The sequence below is a fragment of the Corvus kubaryi genome, unplaced genomic scaffold (assembly GCF_017639235.1).
Source record: "Corvus kubaryi isolate FWS band 111438036 unplaced genomic scaffold, C.kubaryi_AGA036_p1.0 76, whole genome shotgun sequence".
Taxonomy (NCBI): domain Eukaryota; kingdom Metazoa; phylum Chordata; class Aves; order Passeriformes; family Corvidae; genus Corvus; species Corvus kubaryi.
In genome coordinates this window covers 11,698,226-11,720,202 of record NW_024582063.1, presented here as the reverse complement: position 1 = coordinate 11,720,202, position 21,977 = coordinate 11,698,226, and the positions used below count along the sequence as shown (strand labels likewise).

The following is a 21,977-nucleotide window of genomic DNA, read 5'->3' as shown; positions in this document are numbered from 1 at the left end:
TTTATATTACCAGTGGCGGCTACACTATCAATTCTGTGAGTGATAAGGCCAGTTCTCAGTATCACTTCCCTTCTGTTCATCCCCTACAGGCTGCTGCCTCCTGTGCTACTACCCCCAACAGCAGCTGCTGTTACAGCTAATTCCTATTGCTCACCTGAGATATCAGCTGAAAAGAGGCTTTGCCAGCTTTACTCTTTAGTGAACCCCTTAAACCACTATCAACTGGGTGTCCTATGGCTGAAATAAAAATCAGAAACCTTAGCACTGACTGAATAATATAGAGAATCTATAAACCTAGAAACGAGACACTGTAAACATTTCATCCCTCAGAAAGAAAATTTTCACAGCTTTTTCCTACACAGAGTTATCAAAACTTATATTTTATAATCAAAAAATTGGGAGGAAAATACTGAGTAAACAACAAGGAAAAATAAAGAGCTTTCTCCATGAGAAGCAAACCCTACAATCTCATGAATGAAAGTGAGCAACGTTTCGTGTGTTTAGTGAATCTACACATGCAGTTCCTCTGTTGGTTCAGAAAACAACTGGCTCTAAGCTAAGTTAAACAGAAATTACCACATTGAAACAGGTCATAAAACAATGAGCATTTTAATGAGAGATTTGGAAAGAAGGGTCACACATACTTATTAAAAATCTGTCATAAAATTTCCACAGTTTTTGAATTTGTCATAAAAGTTTTCTTTTCCAGAGACATCCAGAGACTTTCTGGAGAGAAGAGCCATTATCTGTTCAAGAAATTAATAAAGAAAAACTAAACTTCTTTTAAAAATTTAACAATTTACTGGAACAAAAAAGTGACAAAGGACAGTCCTTTTTGTTTTCTGAAAATGTCTTGAAATAAAAATTGCAATCTGTTTCCCTGTGAGGAGCTTAACACACTTGGATTAAGTCCATATGGCAGATGTAGGGTAGAAAATGTTTTTGAAAGCATAACAGAGACCTCATAGGATAGACATTTTGGGTTGTAGGAAAAAATGCCTAGACTTTACACTGGAAAACAAAATTCAGTATATACCCATGTCTTTGCTGGATTTGCTCAGTCTTGCAAGTCAGGGGCAACAGTCTTATAAAACCAACCTCAGTTTTGTATAGTATATAAAAAATATACAAATACACAACTAAATATATGTATTTGTTAACTTCCTCTCTCATCACTTCATCAGTCAGCCAGCTTGACTTCAGTACAAATTTTTGAATCTTTTTCCTTGTTAACCACAAGGGCTTCATGGATCTGTAACTAAAAGTATATTTTCCTGGGTATGCTATACAAATATTTTAAGTATTTGACCAGATACTGAAGACTGGCTATTTTCATGAAAGAGATAAAGAAATTTTAGTAACAAAATTGGCAGAATTGGAATCTTTGGGAAGTCATTGTATCCACTGTATCCATAATTCACATACAGGAGAAAGGCTGTATACCCAGATCATTAATGCATTTAACAAATTAGCAGACATTTGAGAAGAAAATAACTCACTGCCTTTCTTGGGGGGAGTTGTTTTACCCAATATTTTATATTGGGTTATTATCATTACCTTAAGAACTACTGATTTATTGTATTCACTCTGGTCAAGTTCTATGTCTCAGGAGAGGATTTTTCACTTATCTTTTGAAGTTTGATGCCTGAACTTATAACCCTGATGCCAATAAAGAAGGATCTCATTGTAAAATTTTACCCCCTAGGCCAGGAATCCAGTAATGTATAGAAGTGAAAAACTCTCAAGAACACCTATTAACTGAGATTCATAAAATCTAATTATTCATATTTTGAAAATATTAATTAAAATTTGCACCTAAGTCATACACACATTCCATCTTTTCCCCAAGAAAAGGTTTTACAAAGTCCATGATTATCTAAGGTACACAGTTGAATATTTTGCCATGAAAAGAGGGACAAATAAGTACAAAAGCTCATGTCTTGATAAATAATACCAGTTTAAGGAAATTAATGAATACTGAACACAGTAACAAATTAGGTTTTGCCTTCCTGTTTATTTTGATGATGAAATTAGAAAATTTCATGTGAAGAGTTGTAATTGCAATCAATACAAAAATTTGAAAAAAACCACTAAAACCTAACACCATGTTTTAAAATGTGCTTCCAAACAACTAGATCATTGTGTGCTTTAAATCCACGTATATGGTACACATTTGGGCTCAATTAGGGCTACACAACTTAATCTTGCAGAATAGCTATTTAAAAAAAAAAAAATAGTTACATAAGCAAGCTCCAGCTAAATTTCCTGAAATTTGGAAAGATTTTCATCTCTTTATCCTTTTTATGTACTTCTGCAGCCATAAACATCAGAATATTTGGGCTAGTCCTGTGGCAGTTCCTCAGGCACAAGTCTTGTTGACTTGGTCTTTTGCTGGAGTAAGGAACTCAGGGCCATTCCCATGCTGCAGTGTGTGGTGTTTTCTCAAGGGTACTGAATATAGCTGTTAAAACTTTTCCTTTTTCTTTCCACAAACATGAAAATGTTTCCCATAGCTGAAAAATACAGTTATCTAATATGGTATTAACTGTTCATTGAGATTACTTCTGAATGAAATTATGGAGACCAACTTAGAACTGAAGAAGATACAAAGCAGTTCAAGGTAATAGAGAAAAGATTATTGTCATAACACTGCCTGAGGAAGAAGTCTGAGGCTGAACAGAGTTTATTTTAGAACAAAACCCAGAAATTAAATCCTCCAGAGATCAGAAGTGGCATTCAGAGTCTTCCACATTAAGGTCACCAGTTCAAACCCAGTGTAGGTCACTTACAAGTGGTCATTACCAACTCATGGTTGGTCAATGAGCTGGTGATCTCATGGACAAGGAATCCACACCACTAAAACCTCTGCCACAATTGGCACCTTTACTGAATATTTCACTAAAGAAACCAGGGACTGGGCTGAGTGCAGAGACAGAGCAGTATTTTCACCATAAGAGGTGACGCCTCAAAAAACAGGTTAGTAGGATTTATGGTAAGCTTGTCTACACTGAAAGTTACTGTTTACATTCATAACCAATAATCAAGACAGAAAACATCTGTGTCAGATTCCTTCTGACCTATGTTAGCGTTGTGATGCCTAAATAAATTCCCAAATAAATTCTAGATAAACAAGTTATTTCTGTTTCTTTCATCAGGGTAGTGATTTCTGCATTGCTTCAAGAGAAGAAGACCACGTAATTACACCCATATGGAACTCACTTCTTCCCATCTCCAAATGACAATTTTAGAGGTTGTTTTCATTGCCAGGAAGAATATTCAGTTTGCAACTAGAAGAAGAAAGGTTTTCTAATAATACTTGACTTTTCATATTTTCATACACAAGAGGATGCTCCACTCACAGAACCTTTCAGAATGTGCGCAAAACAAGTGAAACAAAAGTATCAGGACTTCACATTGTTATGATTCTGAGGCTAAGAAACACACGCAGAATCCACTCCTCCCCTACAGCTCTCTGTTTTAGAGCACCAGCTTATTTTGGTATTTTACCATGAATTTGTGAAGATACAGACATGAAAATTGACTGACTGACTCTTCAGACTCTGGAAAGCTAGCAATGAGTAGGATGTATAGATCTGGTCATCTCACACATGCTGCAGATCCCATTACTGTATAGGTCAAGAAATAAAGCATTTTCCTCAGATTTTATAGAAAAAAAATCTTACAGAAGCTATAGCCTCAGTGTTTGTTGGTCACACAGTTAGGGCCTTGTTATAATAAAAAAGTATCTGGCAAATAAAATATTCTGTGGTCATCTCATACCAGCTTCATTTTTTGGCCCTTTGTTTTGACACTGAAGAAAATGGTGATCAGTTTTGATCACTATCAAATCTCATGCTGTTCAAGGTTTTGTAGAGCTCTTTTGTATCACTCCTGAGGCTGGAGTAGCCCCAGCCTTCTCCATCACTCTTCCTATGCAAGGTGCTCCATGCCTCTGGTCATCCTGCATCTCTTCTCTGTGCTTTGTCAAGTTCTAACAATCATTCCTCAGAAGAATGTAGGGAGACTACAACTGCACACATCATTCAGGTTGTGAATGAACTGTGCATAGTGCTCTTTCCATTTCTTTCCCATCCTTATAAGAAGCATTTTCTTTGCTTGGAAAGCTGCTACTGAGCATTCAGCTGATGTTTTGTTGTCTATCACAGCATCAAGGTCACATTCCTGAGCAGCTGAGTTCAGTTCAGAATCCAGTTTTATCTATTAAAAGATGAGTTTGTTGTAGACCATGCTCCTCCACTGGAACCAGTCAGACAAGAAGTAACAGCTTTAGTCCAGTTTGAACACATGAAGAAATGAAACCTAAAACTGCAGTTTAGAATTCAGTTGCTAACAAAATAAAACCAGCAACAAGAAAGCCATTAAGATAAACTTTTGAGACTGACTGGGATCCTTTATTTGACTGTCAGTAGTGATTCTGGAACAGTGAGAACTCTGAACTTGGCCACACAAGTGCTGCACTGGGATTTTAATGCCTGTTGAAAAAAATAATACCAGAGCTGTACATCCAAGAACATTTTCAGTTATGCAATACAGTTGTGTTTTTCTATTTTCATGACAGAAAATAGGAAATTAGGAGTTCTCATTATCTTACATAGTTGACAATAATGAAGATAATACTGCACTTCACTGCTCAGTACAATCACTGTTACTGGCACTGGTAATGAGAAGTATCAAGGCTGAAAGATGAGGCACTTGTCTAAAGTTCCCAAGAAATTCAGTCTGAGTCTGGGACTTAGGAAAACCACACTGACATTTTGGTAAAGAAAGCTTTTCCAGCAGCTGGGACTTTTGGCACATTAGCTGCAAATCTTAAAGATCAATTGAGATTTATTGAAACCTGAAATAGTATATATGTCTTTTAAAAGTTGGCAATTTTGGCTATTATGACATTTCTATTAAATTCTATTTGAATGGAAAGACAGTCTCCTTGTTTCTAAGGCCCTTGATTGGCTTTTGGAAAAAAATGAGTTAACACTCAAGTCCTTTTGGTGTGATCTGGGGCCAGTAATTCAAACTCATTACTCCTCAGCTTTCTGTGTGATTTAGGACCAGTAAAAAGACTCTTGTTCTCATGTGGGTTTTTCTCACAATATATGGCTGATTGCATCAGAGTTATTCTAGCAAAAGCTTTCTCATAGAGCTTCCATTTCATAATTATGCTCTTAGTTGTCATCTTTTCAGCTCATTTTCTCTTTCTACTAATTCCTACTCTGCCAAGTACACAAAGTCTCGGATTCTGTGCACAAGTACTACATGTGGCTAGTTTTAAGTGTTTTCTTCCTGTAATGTTGAAATGACTACAAAAACTGCTTTTTCCTTTCTTCTCTCTGCCATCAGTAGACTGCCATGGATGCCTCCTCAAAGCCAAAATGGATGCCAGATTGAGACTCAGGTCTAACCCACAGATTAAACAAAATAAATCTGCTTATAGACATTGACATGAAGTGAGCCACTCATAGAATGATGAGAATCTCTTCCAGTGTTTAAGGTGTCTATTATTTTTCACACGCATTTGAGCCAGAATTAATAGGTCATGTCCAAGAGTCGGTCTAAGCCACATGGCAGAGTGTAAGGGCAGATTCACAACAGGGCATTCAAACGTCATCTCCTCTTTACACTGGCAGTGATTACTGTAGCAAGATTCTTTCTTGAGTCTATCATGATATATAGCAGCTATATTCATATTGTAAATATACACAACACATTGTTAAAAACTATAAAATCAAGTAAGACATTTGAAAGCCCCTTCTAGAAGACCCTCAGTAAAATAGGAAACTTTAATCAACAGATCTTTCAGCGTGTCATGCACCCAACTTCCCTTTTCAAGGGAAAGAAAACTTGCCCATTTCCCAGCTCTACTACAGGCTCACATCATTAGAAGCACCACAGTTCATGACTTGTCCTGAAAGATTTCATGTGAGTCTGGCTATAGATGAATTCTCTGCTTACACACAAGTCTCACTTGTTCTCTCTCCTTCCCCTGTCATTTGCCAGACATTTGGCAGAGATCACATTTATACCTTTTCTAATGGAACTCTCTGGGACTGAAGGATGGTACAGGCTGCAAACCTGGCACACTGCCCATCCTACACTCCTTGCTGTAGAGCCATATAAAGGACCCAAGCAAGAAAAAGCCAAAATAAACCAAGAAACCAAAATATTTTCTTTCTAATGTCTCAGTGAAGCAGCGGGCTTAACAAAACTTCAGATGACACTTACTTGAAAATTCTCACTGAGAGCTCCTAATTTTTTCTCAGGATAAAAATTTAGTTTCTGAGCCTGGTCAAACTAATCCTAATTTGCAGGAGAAGGACAACCAATGCATCTTGGATGATTACTATCAATTCCTTTCTCCCTAATCTGAAGAGTTCATTTCTAGGCTGAGGCAGGGCACTCTACCAACATGACACAGGCTAAGGACCAGCTCGTAACTTCCTGTTCACATTGGCTCACTGGCTTGTTTACTCAACATTTTCACACATCAGTTACTTAAAGAAACGAAACGTGATCTAGTGTTCTTTTCTAGAAAAGCATTCTGAAACCAGGACACATTCCTAGATGCCTCCAAGTCTGGGTATCAAATGCTAGTCGAAGCATGCAAACCTGACACTGAGTGAAGACACTACAGATGATAATGATCCTAAACAAATGCAGTTTACTGGGCAGGCAGGCGGGACATAACTGCCACCAGTATACAGCAAATTATTATTTCAACATATACAGCAAGTTATTATTTCTGTAATACAAAGTCTGGCATGAAGTACAGTCAGCTCACATGACTGTTGCTATTTATTAATAAAATCCAGATGTGTTCCTCTGGATCCGAATTTTGCACAAAACCAGATTGTACTGGAAATAGGTCATCTCCATAAGACCTTCCACAGCACTATGACTTCTTTTTGTTTAGGATACATTATTCCTGAGCCTTCAAAAATATTTCTCACCAGCAAGACCAGCATACAAAATAGTCACATTTATTTTTGTGAATATTACGTATATATTTGTATCACATTGGCAAGCAATCGCTCGTCATCAGTCTTTGGCTCGTGCAAACCAACAGCCCTGTATGGTGTGGAGAATTTTTGGAAGTTTCTTACTTTGTTCAGGCTGTTATCATGACAGAATCTTGATCTGAGACATTTTGAGTCTCCAGGGCTCTGTTAGGTAAGACTCAGTTGGGCGTCAGCAGTCTCCCATCATTGTTTTTGGCAGGGCCACCTAATCACAGGACTGAGCTTTCCCATCGTGAATCCTTTGGCTGTGAGATATCCATCAGATGTTTTCACAGCTCCCACACAAGCCATAAGCACTAGATGAATACTTTTACACTGTCAGGAATATGCACTGAAGCTACACAGAGTTGTGACACTCACAAATGCTCTAGTGCCGTTTTTGTTCAGACATACACTGAACAGATGGTCCATCCTGTTCAGGAATGGATAAGAAACTTTTAACTAGCTTCTGATGACCATCAATATTTGCAAAACACATCCATGCAGCTTCATGCAGTATCATTTACAAATCACTCCCCAGAATACCACAGATCATCCAGCCCATCCAACTTCACCTCTGAAATGCATATTCCCCAGCTGGCTTTTGTAGTGACTCACTCAAAAAGGGTTAGTATTACAGCTCATCATGGATAAATGGAGGCTTGGGCAAATCCCAATGGCTGATTCTCTCTCTCTCAGAATAATTAGGACTCAGGCAGTCCTTCCCATGCACACCAGCTGTGTGCTCCTCAGCCATTGCTAAGCAGACAGATGCATAATCTGGAACTGCTAGTTGCTATCAGTCAGCTGGCTGTTATTACATCAGGCAGAGGATAATCTCCAGGACATTTTACAAGGCAAGGGGCTCTCAAGAGAACTTCTTGACTGTGCCACATGTGAATAAGTCAGGCAGAGAGAAGCCAAAATAAAATAAAAAAGAACAAGTTCAGTTTTCCTCTAAATAGCAAGTCACTGAATCATGCATAATGAAGGTTTGTAAAACCTCTACATCTGAGCCCTTGAGCAGAGTTCCCCAGCAGAAAGCAATGTCCCTGAGCCTAATCAAGAGGTTCCTCTTCCTGCAGCCTGGGACACTGCAAGTCACCACTTGTGGAGACCAATGCCACTGCAGCAACCAACCTGCTTTTGCTGAGCTTCCTCACCCTCTCTGATGAGTCCGTACCTGGAGCAGCTGCAGGCTCTCTAGGGTTATGCCAGACAATTTGTGTTGCTGTACCTGCAAAGACCAACCCGACTCTCACAAAGGACACCTTTGAAAGACTGCCCAAGTAAAAGGGCTCACAGCATGAACAGAGGGGAGCAGCTGAAGCCACAGGTGCTAACACAGGCCCTGCTCTCTGTGCAGAAACACACACTGCCTATAGACAGTGCCTTCTGTGGGGATCCCTCACCTGGCCAAAGCTGTAATGCAAGAGCCAAGAAAATAAATACGTAAAGAAAGAGGTCAGCTCCTCTCTAGGAAATACAGTCAAATGAATCAAGATGATGTTTCTGTTTTGGATCTTGTCATCATCCTGTCAGTGTTACAGTGGACAAATTTCTCAAAACCCTTCATTTAACATTATGTATCTAATGATCGTGATTTACAAACTCTCCAGCACCCACTGGTCTTTCGTCAAATGCAAGCAGATATTCTAAAGAGCTCAGCATGCACTTTTCAAAATCTATCTCTGTATTTAGGCACTTTCCTTTGATATCCCAGTCCAAAGGAAGTGTGGAGTTCTAAGTACCGCTGGTTCTACAGCATATTTTATATTCCCAAAATGAAGATCTCTACATTTCAGAAATGACATAACATACTAAATATCAGCAAAATAAATTACTCCTTTCAATTCACTTTGAGAGTTAACAGGCAGACTTTAAAATTCAGTGCATATGCACCCCTCCTAGCTAAAATAATCTGTCAAAATGTCATTTATAAGGCAATTAATCTTCCAGGGAATAGTAAGTTTAAGACATATTTAATAGTAATTTTTTTTAGACAGGCTAAACAGTACAGATTGCATGACTTTTTAAAAAACTCTTAATCAGGACACAATCTCTCTTAGAAAAAAAATCTGTGTAGAGAGAAATACTTCTTTTACTAAAAAAATACCTTCATCAGAAAAAAATCATGAGGTGATAGAACTATAAACGGGCCATAGACATTGGCTTTTTTTCCCTCTTTTCCCCCCAGCTGGAAAGAGTGACTTCCTGGATTCAAGAATATGTTGTGGACCTGCATACATATACATATATCATTTAAACCTGGAACACTGGAGACAACTACAGTTGGGAACTTGAACAAGCACAATGGTGATTATGGCGATTCAGTTTCCTTTTAATTAGAGCGGGTTGGAAAAAAATCTTACTAAATAGTGTTTCATTGGAATTCAATGATTTGGCCAGTTTTGAACTTCATAGACAAGGTTTAATTTCAAAGACAGCATGAGAGACCCTAAGCAGCCTCCAACATAAGCCTCACTGCCATAAAGAAGGTTTTAAACTTTGTGTTCTTGCGGGCTACCTTATCCATGTTGTTGAAAGCCCATTAGCAAGCTGCTGGGAACCTGGATTTGCAGGGCCTGGAGATCCCCCAGCCATCCTGCCCCAAACCAGCACAAGAGCTTTGTCCCCATTAATAGAATATCCCAACTGTTTTCCTTCAATTTCTTCAAATGGAGCAAACACATATGTCAAATCAAGAAAAAAACTCTGAGATGAAGAATTGCTACTTTTATCTCTGAGTGATTCCAATATTAAGCAACATAATTAAAATATTAAAATTCAACTTGACAGGCACTACAAATGGGGACTATCATCATTAATAAATATAAACCAGATAATGTGTAAAAACTTTATGTCTTCAGCTGAGGCTACTTTTTGTTGATGTATTTTTACACCATTCATTTATAAAGTATGATAGTCATATCATCCTTTAAGGACTTTAAAGGCAAAACCAGAGTCCTGTTATTTATCATTAATATTTATGCTGTACCCACAGGCCCAAACTGACATGATAGTCTCATTCTATTATGCCTCATAATTTTCTATTCCAGAGAGCACTAAATTGGCTTAGACACAACCAAAGAATGGAAAAAGAAACAGAACTACAGGCTGAGCTCATAGAAATACTGGAGTGAATTTTTGCCCAGTTTTCAATTTGAATTTATGAATCTGAAAAAAATAAATCACTGACTGCAGAAGTTCCTCCTTTGTTTGAAATTGTTTTGGAACACTCCAGACATAGAATTTTTTCCTGTATTTCTATTTGCACTGAGCTCTTGCATTTTCTAAATTTTGAAAAGCTAAGGGATAGCAGAGGATTTGCACCTGTGCAAATAATCTGAGTAAGTTCTTTTAAATCCTGTTTGCCATTTGGCACTGATGGAAATTTACCAAGAAGAAAATAGAAAGACCATCGACAAATCTTGAGCTTTTAGATTTTTGTTTTTGAGGAATGATAAATACATTTTTCAGACTGATTTAACATTTTATTCTCTCTGCCTACCTTCCATGCCTGTAAAATGGTGTATTACCAACTTTTTAGCATGGTCCTTCTTACAAGAGTTGAAGATGTAAAGAAAATCAAGCTACCGCCATCATCTTTAAAGTGTTGCCTGTCAAACACATCCAGTGGAACAGGGCCTTAGATATTCCTTGTGCTCTGGCTATTTACCCTTTCCATCTTTTTTTTTCTCCTACTGAAACTTCTTCCAGTGAGAATAAAAAGAGTTCCCAGCCAGAAAACAGAGCTGGTGTTGAAAGTTCACCCTCACTTTCAGTTCCAGCCACCAACAGCAATGAATTTCATTTTGACTGATTGTTTGTTTTTTTTTTTTTTAACAAGCAGAACAATTTCAATGCTTACAGGGGGCGACTGTAGCAGTGTTGGCAGTTGTTCAGATACTGGAGCCACTGGGAAGGTTTTGAAAATAAATCCTTCAAAGTACACAGGTCCCACCGCATCAATGGCAGCCCCAGTCAGCTGAGCTTGGAGCACAACACCTGGGTTCTCCCTGCACCTCTTCCACCCCGGGCAGCCTTCTCCAGTGCCTGCCAACACTAATGCTGCATTGCGTGCCGGCTGGTCTCATTTCATACAAGACCTCAAACAATGCTTCAATCGTGACCCTGGAAGGCCATTTAACCCTAGTGACTCTGGATTCAGTCTAGATCCTAAATAGGCCTTATAGGTCTCTCCAGGCTATGTTGCTCAAAATGGTTTATACAGTAGATTTCATGGAAATTACATGAGTTAATCTGTCAGATGTCTGTATGTTTCCCTGACAGAGTACCCCTGGAAGTATCTCAATGCAAATGCTGGACATTTCATCCTGCCTGTGTCCTATCCCGTCCTACAAATCCTGCATGACTTCACCTGTACTTCAGTGAGAAACCTTGATTTCTAAATCTAAAGCAACATTTCAGGAACTGCCAAATGTTCACACTGTCATAGTTCAGCTTTATCCCCAGAATTTCTTGTCTGTAAACATGTCAGAAGCTTCTATTTATGACTCATAACTAAAAATAATGGATGTGGATTCAAGAACTCCAAGTTTAGTCACATGCTTGTCTCAGATACCCTGCCATAAAGTTTCATTATTCCTGTACACTACAGAATAGCTGCTAAGGAATATTTTTCCCTTGTCACAGAATCTGACAAGAAAAGTAAAAATGCTATAAATGAAGTTCTTAACAGAAAAATTATTTACTCAAGACCTTCTTTGAACCAAAGGTGATATTTTTTCCTCCAATGCTCCTGTGTTTTTCAATGTGGAATTTTTTATCCTCTCCCCAAGTTAGCATAAATAATTAGAAAACTGCAGTTTCCAGGAAGGAATACCCTTCAGACAACTCTCTTCTAATTTCAGTATTCTTAATTTATGCAAGTGGAAGGAAGAAGTTTGCTAAAACTGCTGGTTTTGCTCATTTGAATCATCATCCACACATACAGACTACATTCTTGCCTCTCTCAAATGGATGCAGGTCTTTCTGACGAGTCACAATAAAGAAAGGGAATTATGTAAAAAGTATTCCTCCTTCAACATATCAGGGTGAATTCAAAATAGTAAGAAATGATCTTTTCTTTGACAACATGGAATTTTGCTTTGGGGCGTGGAAAGGAAATCTGGCTACTCAAAAGCAACACACTCATGCTACAGGCAACTACATCCTATATTTACTTTCCCCCTATTTCAGTATTATACTCAAAAATAAATTAGATTTTGTGGCAAACGTGCTGAAATGGAAGTAGTTCTAATGCTCTGAGGATGTCTAGAGGACCTTCATGAAATGATCCATCTACAAAGCTGTCATATATGCAGAGTTCTACAGATTGCAAGCCTGGCAGATTTCCCTTTATGGAGACCGAGCAGTACAGTAAGGGAGAAAGAAGCATGATTTGCAGGTGGGGAATTGTATATAGCTGAATTGACAACTCTTTGTGTTAAGATTCACTTACGCTTAATGGGTCTGGTTTTGCCACCAGCATTTCCATGTGTCTTTATAATGCACATAAATGGCCCAAGTATGTCCATTGCAATTACTCAGGTGCATATGGTTGACCAAACTGGACTCTGTACAGGTAATAATGGTCATTTATAATTTTAATTTCAATTCTAGTTAGTGGCCGAGATACAGTATTTCAGTATGATGGGGTTGTTCTGTGTCACTCCGGTTCTTTTCCATTTCTAGCATTCCCCAGGTCTGGTGGACTTGGTTCTGTCCTGAGCTTTCCCTTTCTACTGCAGGAAAAATGGTTCTGTAACTGTGCTGCTTTTAAGGGTTTTGGTTGGTAGGTTTTTTTTATAGGGGAAGAAAGCATATGCAAACCAGAGGGTTGCATGTCTTATAACATTGTATTTAAGAATGAGGTTCATGCTGACATTAATCATGTATTCATCAGAACTGGCAGGGACAATGATGAAATTATCATTAGCTCTTCAGATCCCTGCCTTTTCTTTCCATCACTGAACCTCTTAGAGACACTCTTATGAGGAACCAGACAACTATTCGCATTTTCTTTCTGTCTATTCATATGACAGGCAGATCATATCTGTAGTAAATGAGACAAATTTTTAATGTATTTCTTTCTATACCTGCCTGTACCAGATTTTTAATCCAATTGGTTTCATTTTAACCTGATCATATTCTGTATTTAAGTTCCCAACCTCTTTTCCCTTACTCAGGGTTTAATTAAGAAAAAATTTCATGAAGAAAGGGCTCTATAAAGCTTCAGAGCTGATTAATATACTGGGTTTTTAGTTTTGATTAAAATAATTCAAGTATCTAGGGTTGGCCCTTCCTTTTTTATTGAAGGAAATGACAAAGGGGAACGGTGTCCTTTGGTGATGGCCTTCTCTAGAAGAGAAAATTTATTTGAAATTCCTATTGCTGCCTGCTGTAATTTTCAAGTGCGCACCAATATTTTTTTCTGAAATAATGTGTTTGAAGCTTTCCCTGGGTTTTTAGATTGCCACAGACACTGAAATAAGCTGTAGGAAGGCAGATTCACATGGATGCCATGCTCTTTCTAATGCCCAGGTTACCTGGTGTATCTTCTTATCAAGAATTATTATTTTGGGGAAACAAGGTTAAAATTACATTCTGCTCATTGCAAAAAAAGCATGGAAGGAACATAAAAAGCAGATTCAAAAGTAGATACTGAAAATTCACACCTAAAGAAGTGGCCAGTCAGAACTTCATTTGGACATGAGTGAGGGAAGGCAACAGAGAACTTTTAGGTGACTTTCTGTGGGACATTCCCTGATATGCTTACATTCCAAACAGTCCCTCTCAATGCAGGGTGCATTGGGGTTAACACACCTTAAACCATCCTTTGTGCTCTCCTTGGTTTCTTTGTTGTTTATTCTGTCTAGTTTAAAGCTGTTTCACTTCTGGAGAAAGCACACAGAGTTATTCTCGTCCTCCCTCCTCTCTGTGTATATGCCACCCATTCAGGAACAGTGGAGGAGTAAAGGATAAAGTTGTGGTTTGACATTCTGTAGATACAAGCCCAGTGATTTTATGAGAGTTCAGAAAATAACTGGTCAGCGAAACTCCTCACTCCACAGAATATAACATCCTGAGTGATTAGACTATGTAAGATCATTAATTCCATTAATGAGCTATGGTCCTTTCAGGATGATTTTCAGGCAGAAGCAACTCTGGATACTATAGGTAACAATTCAGAGGAAAAATTCAAAGACTTGAGTATAACAGAATCAGAAAGAAACCAAATGATGAGGGAGAAGTTGGAAAAAATAACTATATTTCTCAAAGTCTGACTTGATCCTGATTTTTTTTTTTTTAACAGAGTTGTTTCCTTAACCTCTGACATTGTGGTTAATTCTGTGGGCTATTTCATCAGAAATCAGTTGAAATAAAAGATGAATCCCTTTCCTAACAAATTCCAAAGCATGTATCTATCAGATATTATTCAGACTAGTGGCAACAAAAAATGTAAACTATAAAGTACTCCTGATGTTTCCCTTTTACAGAAAGCTCTGGGAAACAAAACAGCTGCTGTGATATAGGCTGACTACAAATAAAACTCATGTGCATTCTTAGGAATACGCAGAATTAAAATGAAACTGCAAAGGAAATGCAGACCTGGACTTGAAACCAACTACTTATCTATATAGTTGAAATTCTGAAAAACACAAACATTATGCAAGAGCTGACTTTCAGTTTTCAAATGTGAAGGTGCTTAAAGCTCTTTTTATGCTACAGTTGATGCTGCAAAGGGTATGTAAGTAATCTCAAAACTTCTGGACACTCTGTAGTTAGGTACTTCTAAAGACCCTTTTTTGACTGAAACAGCATTATGTAAGCAACATGAGCAAGCCTTATTCATTCCTCTTGAAAGCCAAACAGAACAATGTATGCAGGTTTGTATGGGAAAGACTGATGACAGCTAAAGGGTGAAGTCTCCTGTCCAGCTTGCTGTTCCTCTAGCTTTGTAACAGATAAGTTATTTGACACCTGAATGTAAAAACCCACATTTTTACTCTCATTTAGCACGATCTCTGCCAGAATTTCTTTATTTAGGAATGACCTTTTTTTTCTACTTTTGGAGATAATGTTTCATACCTAGGTAGACTAGTGTTACCCTTAGTGATTGCAACAACTTTGATTCTTTTGTGCGTAGAAGAAACAAAGTTTGAATAGCAGGTGGTACTGAAATTCCAAGGAGCCACACTGGCCCGCATGAAACTGCTGGCAACTGTGTGAATTATAGCCAAGCACATGGAGATCTGACGGCAACAGCTCAGTTCCTATATTTTGAAATTTTTGAGTCTAATAAAAAGGAGTCAGGGGACATACTCTAAGATTTAATGCCCTAGTTCTTCATCTTAACCCTCATTACACAAAACACTAATCAGTGTACCCCAGCTTCAGGATGTGGGGTGCTATTTCTCGTACACCAGAGATGCAGAAGTCTCATCTTACTCTGCAAGTTTTGTGCTTTCTTTAGGACTTAGCTGGCTCGTGTATGTTTCACATATTTTATTAACTACATAACACTTTCTATCTTTTTCATACATGTTTTTCCCAGGATTGGCCAGCTCTCCTAGCCTAGTTCACTGCAAAGCCATTGAAGAAGTTGTCCTTTTGTTTTCCACAGAAAGGATCATGTGGAATATAGATCAAAATGTGGAATGTAGGTAAAAATGTGATTATACACTACAACAGACATTGAAAAGGGGAGAGTAGAAAAAATTCTGTTAGATTAGCAACTTTTCTACTGTTAGACAATTTGAAGTTCACTTATAAGTGAATTCAATTTCATTCCAAGTTTGGTTTTAAAATGAAACTATTGGATTTAGTGCCACAAGAAGAAAGGAAGTGGCTTTAAACTCTTGCAAAGGAATTAATACTATGCATATTTCATTGCGTAAGGGTATATGGTTTATCTCTCCTATGTGATTATTAGGGCTGGACTTGGCATAAAATGCATTCCCTGCACAAGTTCAAAACAGGCTTGGTTAACTGCTGGTAAGTGCAGAAACCTAATTGCAGGCACACCACACTATAAGAAGTTGTTCTCATGATATCTCTTTGCAGGCAAAAGGAAATGAGCACTGGAAAACTCATAAGAAAGTCTGGTCATGTAACATTTCCACCCTGACTTCCAGACCAAAGAGGTTTGGACAAGTTTTGGTTAAAGAGACTAATTTCTGGATGCTTATCTGAACTGAACAGTCTGAATTTTTTGAGGTTTGGTGTTGGTTACTCTCCATTTGAAGAGACGTTGGCACTTCCATACATATAATCAACAAAAGTCTTTCATCCAAAATGCTTCCAGCTTGTTCTGTTGTGTTTCCAGTATGTGTCCATAAACCTGCAGTGTTGAAACAAGCTGTCTTCTAGCACAAAAAAAAAAAAAATTGTATAGCTGTTTCTACCCTGGGCTCTTCTAAGAATTTTTTCACTTTATGCAGAAAGGAAGTATCTTTTGGGGGTGCAAGGTTCTGGGTTTTTTTGATGGGATCCCAGGATATACCTAACTAAAGCACTAAATGTTTTAACATATGCTGTTTTCCTGCAATGTGTGAGAATATAATAGCACCTCTAGAACACACAGCCCGAAAAGGAAGGCCTAAGAAAGCAACAGTTGCATTAACCGGTGGTTTTGTTACCTACCTGATGTCTGAGTTTTAATCACATGAAAGCCTCATGCAGCATTTTAGATCAGTTTCAAATGTGAAACTTCTAAACCTTCATCTCATCACACTATATATCAGCTATGATTTTACTGTTCACCATTTCAAAATATTCTCCATAAGCTTTGTCATGATGGTCTTCACTATTTCTTTCAAAATTCCTCCTCTTAGGTCTATCAGTCCAAAGATTTGTATTACATCCTATTGGGCTTTCTCTAGTTCTCCCAGGTACTTTGGTAAGACCATCACCAAACCCAACCAAACTAATATTAGGAAGGATCACCCTAACTCAGGGAACACAGCTAGGGCTCCTCAAAGACAGAATTTGCTGCTTGATCCATGTTACATTGAGCAAAAATTCATTAATATGGTGTTCATGATAACCAATATCTTGGGTGCTGGCTTTTTTTTTTTTTTTTTCTATCTAATGTTGATTTAAAAATACACAAATCCCTGGAAGCCCAACAATTCCTGCAGTTTACCTGGCTGAACCTCACATTACACTATATCCGTCTGGCTAGTTTGTTTCTTTTTTCTTTCAGTCCAGGTTGTACAAAAATAAATCTTTCCCATTCTAGTTTCTTCCCCAGCTTTTTCTCTCCCCTAGTTCCTCCTCTTAGTTGCAACTTCACACTGTGGAAACTTGCAGTACTATGACTAACTGCGGAGAGAACAAGTCATAAATTAGTCACTAGCAAGACAAGCATCTTTGCAGGCCCACAATGACTTAAAAAATTGGACTGGTTTCTGGCCCAAGGTCAAGCTCCTAGAGATCATTGGGTGCATAGATCTAAAAAAGCACTAATTAAAATTGTTGGCTCTTAACTGTCCACCTGTATAGAGTCTGGTTACACAGCATTCTAATGAGCCACCAGCAAAGGGAGCCAAGCAGCTGCTCATGAAGATGTTGCCTTTTCTACTTCTTTTTGCTGTGCCAGGAGGTAAACACAGTATTACGAATTTTCTTTCTTAATCTTTGTGACCCAAGACATAAATTGCACTGCATTACTCCTGCTTTTACTTAGAGCAAACCAGATTTTGTTACTAAAAATGTTCAAAATTCTTCAACCGAAAACACCTCATTGTATATCACTCCAGACAAGCATGAAAACAGGGCTAATAAAGCAAAAACCAGTTCCTTGCTCAATGAACTGTTCACAAACAGGCTCACATGTCTCTGACTAGCTCCTGGCACTGGGCACACTGAGACACAGCACATGTTAGAGCTATCAGCTAAAATCCATGTGAGGAGAAAGTCTAGGGCTGTTGACTCTCCAGTGTCCTTCCAGTGAGAGCACAGCTCTCAGCAGCTGTTATTGGACACGAAGCTGGTGTATTCTGTCCAAAGAAAGCTCTCTGCAGGCTGGCCCTGCTCAGCACAGTAAACTCACTGCTGGTAACACTAGGTAGCAGAATTAAGCTTCCACCACCTCCACACCAGCTCAACCCAAGGCTTGAAATTGAGTTATTCGGTGATGGATGTGTAGGCAAATGGGAAGTAAAGGTGGGGAGGAATCCACAGCCTGGGTGATCAGATTGCCTGTTTAAGGACTCAGCTTTCTTCTCCTTGACCAGTGCCTCGCAGTCATAGCTGGTTCTTAGCTGAAGGGAAAATACCAGTTGTGTCAACTGACAATTTCTGTGGCAGCAGCAAGTACAAGAGGTCATTGAAAACTGAAAGTGAACACTTTTGTAGGTTATTATTAGTGGCTGAGGGATGGAAATGTGATTCTCTGACAAATAGCAATTTTCTGACTTGGACTCTCTCAGAGAAAGCTATTCCTGAGCATTGCCATCATGCCACTCTTCAAGGCAGCACAGATAAAAGCAAGAAAGGGATTTCTCAGGGAATGTTAGTAGTTCTTCAACACTTAAAAAAAATAAAAAACCAATTCCTGCAGTATTTTCTCTGAAATGCAAAGGCACAGGCTGTCCAGCCCCCCTTCCCTAGCAGGAAACGGACTCTCTTTTTCAGCTTAAATACTCCCACTTCTTCTGTTCACTGATTGATTTTATTTTGCTCGACTTGACAAGACTAGGCTGGACAAATCTGAATTATCTGTATGTTGTTGACTGGATCAGCTGCAGATCCTTTAGTATGCTTGTCATTTACTCTTATAAATTACATTAATGAGGGCTGTAAATCTTAGCTCTGTGAGGACATAGCTCTATAATAAAAAACAATTCAAAATTTTAAAAAAAGCAAAGATGCCCCTAGAACACAGACTGTTCTTTAGATGAAATATATCCTGTCTTGGAATTTGTCCTGGATTTCTGCTGGTTAGTTTTTTAAACATAAGTTACCTTCTTTAAAGAAAAATAAAGCTTGCTCAAAGGCAGAAGAATAGACTGAAAACCATTTCACATGGGTCTGTGCAGTTTTACACAAGCAGAAATATACGACAAACTGTTTTGCAATGATGTCTTAAGAGTGGTCTAAAACTTTGTTCTGGTATATTTATCCACAGATTTAATGCATGAAAATAATGCTAACTAGTAAGCAAAAAAAAAAAAAAAAAAAAAAGAAAATGAAATAAATAGGGACTGTCAAGAAATCAATGAATAGAACCCCTAAGTTATTAGCAGAAAGAGCTATGCTTAAAATACAAGTCCTCTGACATTCAGCTCTGCAAGAAACACGAGGTATTGAAGTGCATTGCCAAAACTGGCTTCCTCTGATTTCAGTTTTTCAGAGGTATAGAAGGGCTGTTAAAAAGTGCTACAATGCTCACACCTTTTTACAAGTTCCCTTTACAAAGCATTTAGAATTCAATTAGGTGTATTAAATGAACCATCTGAGTCATATAATAAAAAGAGTTGATCCCAGTTTATATTGAGGAGCCTACCATAAAAAACCCAAGTCAGTAATATGATCTCAGATGGCAGAAATTTTGAAGACATTTGTCAATTGACTTAGTTTAGATAAGACAAGCACGCTATATATATATATATTACTCCCACGAAGTAATAAGCATATTTTTATTATAACAGACTTATGAGCCAACAAAAGTATTTTAAGAAAGATAAACAGCTAAAAGAAATGTATTACCTGTCTGAAGTAAACATAAACAAGTACAAGTAACATGCTATTTTTTTGAGAATCATGCTAAAAGATGATTCATAAGATACACATATTAATTTCTAGCAATATTAGAATTCTCTCTCTTCTGCATATTTCTGATATGCCCTGATAGAAACATATAAAATTTCCATTTTCATGATCTTGGTTTTTGATACAGCTTTTTAGCTTGACCAGAAGGACTAGAGGCTATAACTAATGCTCATGCATTCACTGGTTTGACAGGACCACAAGCATTTCACAGAGTCCGAGCTCCTTCTGAATGCATAATTTATTCACACACTGAATGATGCTCTGTCATTTATTGTCCAAGTGTAATTTGTTAGACTCAGAGTTTTTCTTCCTTTCTTAGATATTCTGCATCTGATCTGCAGGTTCTTTCTCTAAGTAAATATATCAGATATCCTCTCACAGCTCCAGCATTTTTTTTGCAGACATCCCCCAAGAAATGTCAACGGCTACAAAAATTCTTCAACTTTCTGCACCTCTGTGTAACACTAACAACCAGACAGTTTCCACAAGCTCTGCAAAGGTCTTGTTAACACTCTTCAGTGTCTGGACCAGGCTCACTCCATTAATCACATGGACCTCTATTGAGGAGTGCTGATGACCAGGGAATAATGGAAGTGCCAGTACTTCTCTAGTATCCAGCAATTAGTAAGTTCCCAAGTAAATTCCTGCCTATTCTGAGAATTACTCATTTCCTAAGGACCTTCCAACTCCCTTAGAAAAAAATAGTCTGAAAATGTTTTTTGTCATAACATTTCCATGCAGAAGAATTTTTCTCAAAATGCTTCTGCTTGAAGCTGTGGTACGGCTTTTACTGGACTTTGTTGGTTTTCAGAACCTCCTCTGTGAAAATGAGCAGGAGGAGGACGACTGACCATTTACCAAACTGACCAGACCACTACATATTAGAATATCTCTTTCTGTGAAGAGTATTAACCCAAATAGAGAGTCTCTGCTTGATATTCCAGTATCCCATGAATTTTAAGTTTTGAGAATTTCCTTGAAGCAATTAAGTTCTAACTTGTCCCTCCATTACCTCATACAGATGCTTCAGTGCTCAGCACTCCGATGACACCAGTGAGTGGAAGTATCTCCTGCAGTCTCAGAACATGCCCTTCAGTGTGGTTTACTTTTAAACACATCATTTGCACCTCACATGGTAGTTAGTGAGTTAGTGACTGTATGCAATTCAGATAACTGGATGCACAGGTTCAGGGCACAATGTCACAGAAGGAATTGACACACACAGGTCCAATACTTTCTCCCTGTCAGCCCATGCTGACCTTAACATTGTGTCTTGCTATCAGTGTAAGGCACCCGGAATATTTCAGCTACCACCATCTCTTAGGATCTACAAAATGCAGTTAGTGACTCTAATAACACATTTTTTACTAAAAGAATGAGGTTCCACTCAATCTCCACCCTATATGTTTTCCTACAAGGTCTATAAAAACAAATAGCTAAATCTGGTTGGATCCTTCCCTGAATCAATCCAGCTTCATAACGCTGCTGAAAACTACTCAGCAAAGACAAAGGAAGGGTGGAAAGAGTGACAAAACACAAGAAAGAGAAAAGTGCAGCTCATTTCAGTGTCAAGAAACTGATTGATTTCTCAGCTGCTTGCAGCACTGTAATCTAAGATATGTTTCAGAAATGGCTATGCCTTGTAAAAATTAGTAGCTATAAAGGATGGCATCAAAATGTGCTCAGCAGATGTTGCCACAAGACTTGCTGACACATTTAAGTGCTTATTCCAAATGGGATACACTGGCTGTGCAATTACCCTTCACAGGTTCTTTGTCTTTTAAGTATTAGTCTTCCATCCCCTTTGTAATCTGATTTAGTGACTTCCTAGAAATTTCTTTTTCCAAAGCCGTAACAGTTTGCTTCTCCTCAATAACGCACAACAGGTGTGTTCATCATGAACATTTTGACCTCTTCAATGACACCAGAGCTTGGGTATTTCAGCTTCATGAAAAATTCTGGCAACATCCAGAATTGAAAAATCAATGGGAATTTAGTCAGCTCTCAGAAGGGTGTGTTACAAATTATGGCCCAAGATTACACTAAAATGCCATTTAAAGGGATATCTCTGAATTTAAATGAAAGAAAAACATTCTCTGTCCTATTCCTTCACTGCTTCTCACAAATGGATCTTTACCACAGATGTAAAGGCATGTTTCAACCCTGTCATGTAGCTTAGAAATG

At 38.1% G+C, this 21,977-nt stretch overlaps 1 long non-coding RNA gene across 1 annotated transcript in view; it reads right to left on the bottom strand.

Moving 5' to 3' along the window:
- Positions 1 to 647: 647 nt before the first annotated feature.
- LOC121675964 overlaps positions 648 to 21,977 on the bottom strand; it is a 166,497-nt gene continuing 145,167 nt past the window's right edge. The window contains exon 4 of the long non-coding RNA XR_006020295.1: positions 648 to 746. This is a non-coding gene — a long non-coding RNA (uncharacterized LOC121675964). The remainder of the gene's footprint in view (positions 747 to 21,977) is intronic.